Raw genomic sequence first — 7,782 nt, 5'->3', positions numbered from 1 at the left:
TGGCAGAGCTGAGTAGTCATAACAGAGCCTGTGTAGCTCACAAAGTCTAAACTGTTTATTGTCTGGATCTTTACAGAAAAAGCTTTCCAACCCCAGGGTTGGGGTGTATTAGTTGTCTCAGGCTGTCAAAACAAAAGCATAGTCTTTGTTGTCTTATGATTCTGGGGGTTAGAAGTATGAGATTGAGATGTCACTAGGTTTCCTGTGAGGCCTCGCTCCTTGGCTCATAGATGGTTGCGTTCTCCTTATGTCTTCACATGTTTTCCCTTTACATGTCTGTGTCCAACTGCCTTCTTCTTCTTTTTCTTCTTCTTCTTCTTCTTCTTCTTCTTCTTCTTCTTCTTCTTCTTCTTCTTCTTCTTCTTCTCCTCCTCCTCCTCCTCCTCCTCCTCCTCCTCCTCCTCCTCCTCCTTCTTCTCCTTCTCCTTCTCCTTCTCCTTCTCCTTCTCCTTCTCCTTCTCCTTCTCCTTCTCCTTCTCCTTCTCCTTCTCCTTCTCCTTCTCCTTCTCCTTCTCCTTCTCCTTCTTCTTCTTCTTCTTCTTCTCCTTCTCCTTCTCCTTCTCCTTCTCCTTCTCCTTCTCCTTCTCCTTCTCCTTCTCCTTCTCCTTCTCCTTCTCCTTCTCCTTCTCCTTCTCCTTCTCCTTCTCCTTCTCCTTCTCCTTCTCCTTCTCCTTCTCCTTCTCCTTCTCCTTCTCCTTCTCCTTCTCCTTCTCCTTCTCCTTCTCCTTCTCCTTCTCCTTCTCCTTCTCCTTCTCCTTCTCCTTCTCCTTCTTCTTCTTCTTCTTCTTCTTCTTCTTCTTCTTCTTCTTCTTCTTCTTCTTCTTCTTCTTCTTCTCCTTCTTCTATCTTTATAGTTCAGGTTATTACAGATGTCAACTGCCTTCTCCTTATAAAAACAGCAGTCATATTGGATTAGGACCCACACTAATGACCTAATTTTAAGTTAATTACCTCTTTAAAGACCTTATCTGCAAATACAGTCACATTCTGAGGTTCTAAGGGTTAGGACCCTTAACATATGAATTTGGGGAGGGGGCACAATTTAGCCCAAAACAAGGATAACATGGACTTTGATTGGCTATGTTAGGGTCACATGTTCCACTGTGAGGGAAGGGCTGAGAGTGAGGGGAGGTTATTTTTAAGTGGAAACCAGAATCTTAACATCAAAATACAGAAGAATGGATGCTGGGTGGAAAAAATTCTGGAATGGTATGTTATCATTGGTTTGAAACCTCTAGAAGAGAAAAACATGTGTTAACTGGAAAGAGATCAGAAGAAAAAAAAATTCATGTTTGGCTGTGGGTGAACTGACCTGCTATATGAATCAAAATACTGTACTATGTTAGTGGAAAAAATACATACAACTATGTTTGGATGCAAAATAAATCCAAAAGCCATAAACACAAAAACCTTTTTTTTTTGCAATACAATTTTGAGCTATTGTTTGTGAAAACACTGGCATTGAAGATCAAGGGAAAATAGCAAAATGTACAAGATAAAGTGCCCACAGATTGTGGATTTACATTAATTGCATGGATCACTGCCAGGACCAAAAGTCCGCATTAGCAAGTTAGCAAGGGCTCTTATAATGGTAGGCTTGGAGGGGCAGGTTGCCCAAAAAGAAAAAAAAAATCAGGCAAAAGGTACAGTTTGTTATGTCTGGGAAAGGAATTCTTGGGCCAAAAAGCCAGAAAGGGAAGAATAAGAATGACTCAGTCCCAGTGGATTGTTTTCTTCACAGTCTCTGAGAAGAAAATTACCCAAATAAGTTAGGAATGAGCCAGTTTAATGTTTCTCAAAGTGTGGTCTCAGAGCATCAGCATCAGCCTTACCTGGGACTTGTTAAAAGTTCAGATCTTCAGGCTTACCTCAGAATGACCAAGACAGGAACTCCAGGGATGGGCCCGGCAATCTGTGTGTTAACAAAGCAACCAGTGACTCTGATGCATGCCAAGGTTTGAGAACCACTGAGCTAGTGAGTTCACTCACATTCGGAATGAAATCTTTAAGCCAGGGATTGCTGTATCAGTTAGAATCATGATCAGCGGATGCATAGAAAAGAAAACCAAATAACTCTGGATTAGTGAAGAGGGGTGTTCCAATCAACTGGCCAGGGCAGGTGTTCTTTCTTTTTAAGAACATAGCGGCTCTCCTCCCCACTTTCCCAGGAAGGTGATAAAGATTTGAACAGAGAGAGCTGGAGAAAAGTTTTGGGGGAGAATTGCAGCCCTGAGTTAGGTTAAGCCAGATCAGGAGCAGAGAAGATGGCACCTGAAGGATTTGGCCTTGTGAAAGGTCCATGTTTGTAGGTGGTTTTCTTTTGCAACTCAAAGAAAAGCCCTAGCCTTGGCCGGTGTTGCTAAGTGGTTAGAGCTTCACCCTGCACACCAAAGGGTCTTGGGTTCGATTCCCAGTCAAGGGCATGTACTTGGGTTGCAGATTCGTTCCCTGGCCTAGTTGGGGCACGTGCGGGAGGCAACCAATCAATCTGCCTCTCTCTCATCGACATCACATCCACGTTATTTATTTCTCTCTTCCCCTCTCTCCTTTCCACTCTCTCTAAAAATCAATGGAAAAAATACCCTCAGGTGAGGATTAAGAACAAGAAAAAAGAAAAGAAAAGCCCCAGCAGTGAGGACTTGAAACTTTTCCTTCCTATGTCAGAGTTTCCTTCTGCAGCTGACCTCGGTCTTCAATAAGGAATGTCACAGTACAGTAACCGCACACTTTGTGGGGGTGACCGTGGGGAGAATGAAGGACACTGAACTAAGGGGTAGGACACTGAACTCAGAGAAGACAGATGTAAGAGTGACAATTGTGCACCCATGTACTTGTGGCCAAAGTGTGTAACATGTACCTCCCATGGTACAAGAGACAACTTGAGATGGTACACAGAAACAACATCAATAGCATCTGAAATAAATGAGCTCAATGGAATCAGCTGAAATGCATACCCTTTCCCCTTCCACCTTTCCTCCTTTTTTTTTTTCTGCCTGGTACATGGATGTGGTATCTGGAGCCCCATCAGTCATTTTTTGACCATGAGGCGACATTGAGGATAGACGCCATATGCTGAGGATCACAGTGTAGAAAGAAAACAGAAGCTTCATTACAGGATGTACATCTCCTTCCACCCTTGTTCTGTCTACCTCCGGGCTTCGTTTATGTGTGAGAAAATAAACCCTGAGTTTGGTGAAGCCACTGTTATCTTTTAGGGATTTGTCACCAGCTGCTGAATGCAATTCCTAGCTAGTGCGGAGACATTCTTCACTGTCTCAGTGATGTGCTCGTAGGCACATTAATCACTGTTGTCATTAATGTGAAAAATGGCAGTGTTTTTATTAAAGGGGAAGTAGACGCTAATATTAAGCTAGTAATATCAATAGCAAGCGTTCGTGGCATGCTCTGAAGTCAGCTGCAAACTGCCTTTACCCTAATAGAAGACGACACTTCCAGCTGCAGCCAAGATCTTGGAAGCGACCACAGGATCAGTGCTCTGACTTGCTGGCTGCTTGAGAGGTCATGTAAACTCGGGTAAACTGGTAATAACGCTCCTGCTGCATTTGAGAGTCTTTCGTGCATCAAATAAGATGATTTCTTTACACAAAAACGATTCATGTCAACGTGAGAGCTGGGTCACATGGTGCTTGAGTAGATGCATTCAACAAACTGGCTGGGAGTAAAAAAGTGTGGCAGGTTTCATCTTTCCACAGAGCAGTGGAGGTGAGCTCACATTGCAATGGTGGGAGGAAATGAATGAGTGGACTTCGCTTTACTTCTGGTAAAGGGCATCGCATGCATTCTACCAGGGTCGCTATTGCCTCCAAGGGGACAAATCCTGGTGTTGGGGGGGGGGTGTGTGTAAATAAATCTTATGCCTTTTACATATAAGACCAGATATAAACAGTGCGAAAACATATCCAGGATATCATGGTGGGAGGGGAGATTAGAAAAATAAAAAGCCGAAAAAGCCTGAGGGGGATTGACCATGAAAACAAGGTTGAGAAACGCTGGTGTATCTAGCGGGGTGGATTATATTAGGGGCCACCGTTCGTCAATCCTTCACCCCATTTCTTGACTTTGGGTTCAGCGTGTTCTGTGTTTTGGCCAGTGGGACGCTAGAGCTTGTCACGCGAGCAGAGGTTTGCAATGTGCTTGTCCAGTAGGACTTACTCTCTTGCATTCTAGTGACTAGGAAACCACTGCTCCTTCAGTTTGGGGCCCTAGAGCAAACCTAAACTGCAGGAACCGAGAGCTTGGAGCCAAGGCACCCGCTAATTGCAGCCCAGATCAGCCAGACCATCCGCTCAACAGACCATGAACACACGGGAACAAATCCTCGATTTGTAAACCACTGGGGTTGGGGTGGGGAGTATCTGTTATGCAGCATTATTATGCCAATAATGGCCTGATCTGGGGTTCCCTCACAGCGGGGTCCTGCTTTCTGAAGTAATCAGTTACACTTTTTAAAATTTGGGCCCCATTGCAACGGAATTAGCCAAGTTCTACTTTAAACTTGACAGAATCCTCCTCTCCCATGTAGAACCGGCCTGGCGGTATTTCAGCCTTGCCTCCTAGCTCTGGTCTGGATGCCACTGGAGGCTGCCACGAATTAGATGGAAGTGGACTGTAATCTCATTGGGAGGCTTGGGTGCTTCGTGGCCTTTGCTGGCTTCTTATTTCCCCTGGGATGTCTGAACTCCTGCAGTTACTTGGTGTGGTCCCCGCCTTCACGTGGGAGCAGGGCGTGAAGTGAAAACCAGTCACTTGCCCGGGTGCTTTCTCCTCTCTGTCTTCTCAGAATGTGTAACTCTCTCGCTCAAGACTCGGCTCAGAGTAGATAAAACAGTTCTGCTGCAGATGTTTTTGATGTCACATAGACACAACCACATTATTTCATCTTTGAAGAGTCATTTTAAAGAAATTTTTCAAAGGACTCACTAATGCATTGGTTTCTAACTGGAGTTACTGTTCATCACAAAATTTTATGGCTTTAAAATATTTCGTGTGTGGTAGGGAAAAACAGCATTAAAATAGATTATCTTTAAGAATGCAATTAGTGAGTAGTCAAATGAATGAATGTATTTAAATCCTAACCAATAAAATGCAAAAACATGATATATTAATTTTGCACATCCCTCTAAGCATGATTACAACATAAAAGAAAATTCTAAATTAAATTCAAAAATCACAATAACTCTAATTTATGACTGGATTATGTCAGGGTAACAAAAGCACGGAGTTATAAAAAAACAGGATGGCATTTGCACACCACCAATACATTTTAAAGATATAAATATAAAACCATAAATAAGCTTAACTTTATGTTTCCGAATTTTTATATAGTCAGGAGCCAAACTTTTCTCATTTTCTAAAAGCTTCCCTTGCAGTAAAGTGTTAGAGAACCTCATTTGTTTTTGAAGTCAGTTGATGGGGCCTTTATACCCTGCAGGCCAGTATTTCCCCAGTCTCCCAGCCGGTCTCATTATTGTCTAATCCTTTATATTAAAAGCAGGGCCCATGGGCATGCAGCACTGGCCTCACCTGGGAGTTGATAGAAATGCAAAATGCCAGGCCCTGCCCCAGACTTTTTGTATCAGAATCTGCATTTTAACACAACCCCCAGGGGATTCCTGGGCACGGTTAGTGAGAAGCAACAGAATCTATCTTTATCACCCTTGAGGTTCCTTCTATGTCCCTGGGAACAACCATCCTTATATAAGGATTTCTTTAAATGTCAGGTTCACTGAACAAATGCTCAGTCACAGCCCTTGATTTGTAGGACCCTTAAACAAGGAGGCAGAGAACTTGGACTTGGCCCTGCTTTCTTGAAGGAGGTCAGCTACATGGTGAAGAGAACAGCCCCTTGAGAGTAAATTACTTTGTGTAGAGAAAACTTGGCTGGAATGGACTGGCTTGGAGTGGGGAGATCTGCATTGCAGCTACCACATGGGACTGGGCTGACCACTGTGGGGCCCACCTTACCCTACAGGGCCTGCTTTTAAGAACCCTGCAAGTTCTTAAAAGGCTGAACTTGAGACACTGGGATGAACTTGAGCCTTTAGGCTCAAGACACCATAAAACAAGACTTACAAAGTGTCTCATTCATTGAGCACTCACTATCTCCCAGGCACCGATCTAGCTGCCTTATGCACATCATCTCATTCATTTCAAATCCTTCTGAAAAGTAGCTCTCACTGTTACCATTTTATAAATGAGGAAACTGAGGCTCAGAGTGGTTGAGTGGTTTTTCCAGGAGCCATTGGCCCATAAGTGGTCAGGTGGGATTTAAACTCAGGACTATCTGACACCAAACCCAGGCTCTTCTTATGCCATAAAGAACTAAGTTCCTGCTTTTTTCAAAGCAATGAGATAGGGGTTAGAGCTTCAGGGTTTGTGTCTAAGGTTGCCCAACCCCTCTCCCTCCCCCAAGGACAATGGTCAAGAAAGAAGTGAAGTGCATGGTGCCTTAAGGGTGGTCATTGTGCCTGGTGCCTTCTTCCCTCTGTCCCCACAGCAGTGTGTCCAGGTGTGGGAGTCCAAGAGGCCTTCCTGGACTGTACTCCCTAGAATTCATAACGCTGAGTGTGTGAGCCACTCGGGGACCACAGACTCCACCAGCCATTGCTGCTTAGTCTTCTTGCCTCATGACAGGGAAGGAGAAAGAGAAGTAGGAATGGGCCCACCTGCACAGACAGGCACAGAGGAGAAAGAGGAAGGGTCTAGGTCAACGGTTCTCAACCTGTGGGTCGCGACCCCTTTGGGGGTCGAACGACCCTTTCACAGGGGTTGCCTAAAACCATCAGAAAACACATTTTAAATATATAATTACATATTGTTTTTGTGATTAATCACTATGCTTTAATTATGTTCAGTTTGTAACAATAAAATACATCCTGCCTATCAGATATTTACATTATGATTCATAACAGTAGCAAAATTACAGTTATGAAGTAGCAACAGAAATAATTTTATGGTTGGGGGTCACCACAACATGAGGAACTGTATTAAAGGGTCGTGGCATTAGGAAGGTTGAGAACCACTGCTCTAGGTGATTCCTGCCTTTATCATCATACCCTGTTGACTAGTCAAATGGGCTCCCCTGATTGTCTCAAGCTGTCCCCATCAATCACAACAAGTCCTCCTCCCACTGGCTGGTGTGAACAAAAGGGACAGAACTGTTGGGGAGAGAGTCAGGTATCCTGCTCCCCCTAAGTATTGAGGCTTAAACACCCTCTCCTCCCCAGGCAGGACTCTTGGGGGGCAATGCCAAAGAAGCTGGAGACATATTCTCTACCAAAAAGAGAAATGTTGGTTCTAGTTGGAAAGCAGGCAGTGAGTGTAAGGTCTGGGGCTGGGAAAATAGGGTCTTTCCTGATCCCACCAGCTGAGTTGGAAAAAACAACCCAGAACTGCCAAGCCACATCCTGCTGGACAACAGCTGCCATCCTGGGACCCACCAGAGCATCCTGTTGTGCTGATGGCCAATAAATAACCATCGGAGACTTCTCAAGATGGCCAGGGTGCAGCTGCACCACCTTCCCGCTCATCAATCACCCGCCACAAGCTATCTCGGATAAACCTGACTGGTCCAACAGCAGCATAAAAAATCTCTGCCAGGCATAGGCGGGTGTGACTCCCCCGGCCTGCACCCCCAGACCGTGGGACCTCACCCAAGAGCTTCCAATAAACGCGATATTTCGCTCTTACCCTGCTTGTCTTGGTCAATTTATTGGCTTTGGTCAGATTAAATCTCACATCTCAGATTAAACCTTACATTAA

This window comes from Myotis daubentonii, chromosome 4 (genome assembly GCF_963259705.1).
Source record: "Myotis daubentonii chromosome 4, mMyoDau2.1, whole genome shotgun sequence".
NCBI lineage: Eukaryota > Metazoa > Chordata > Mammalia > Chiroptera > Vespertilionidae > Myotis > Myotis daubentonii.
Note: the sequence above shows the minus strand (reverse complement) of the source record.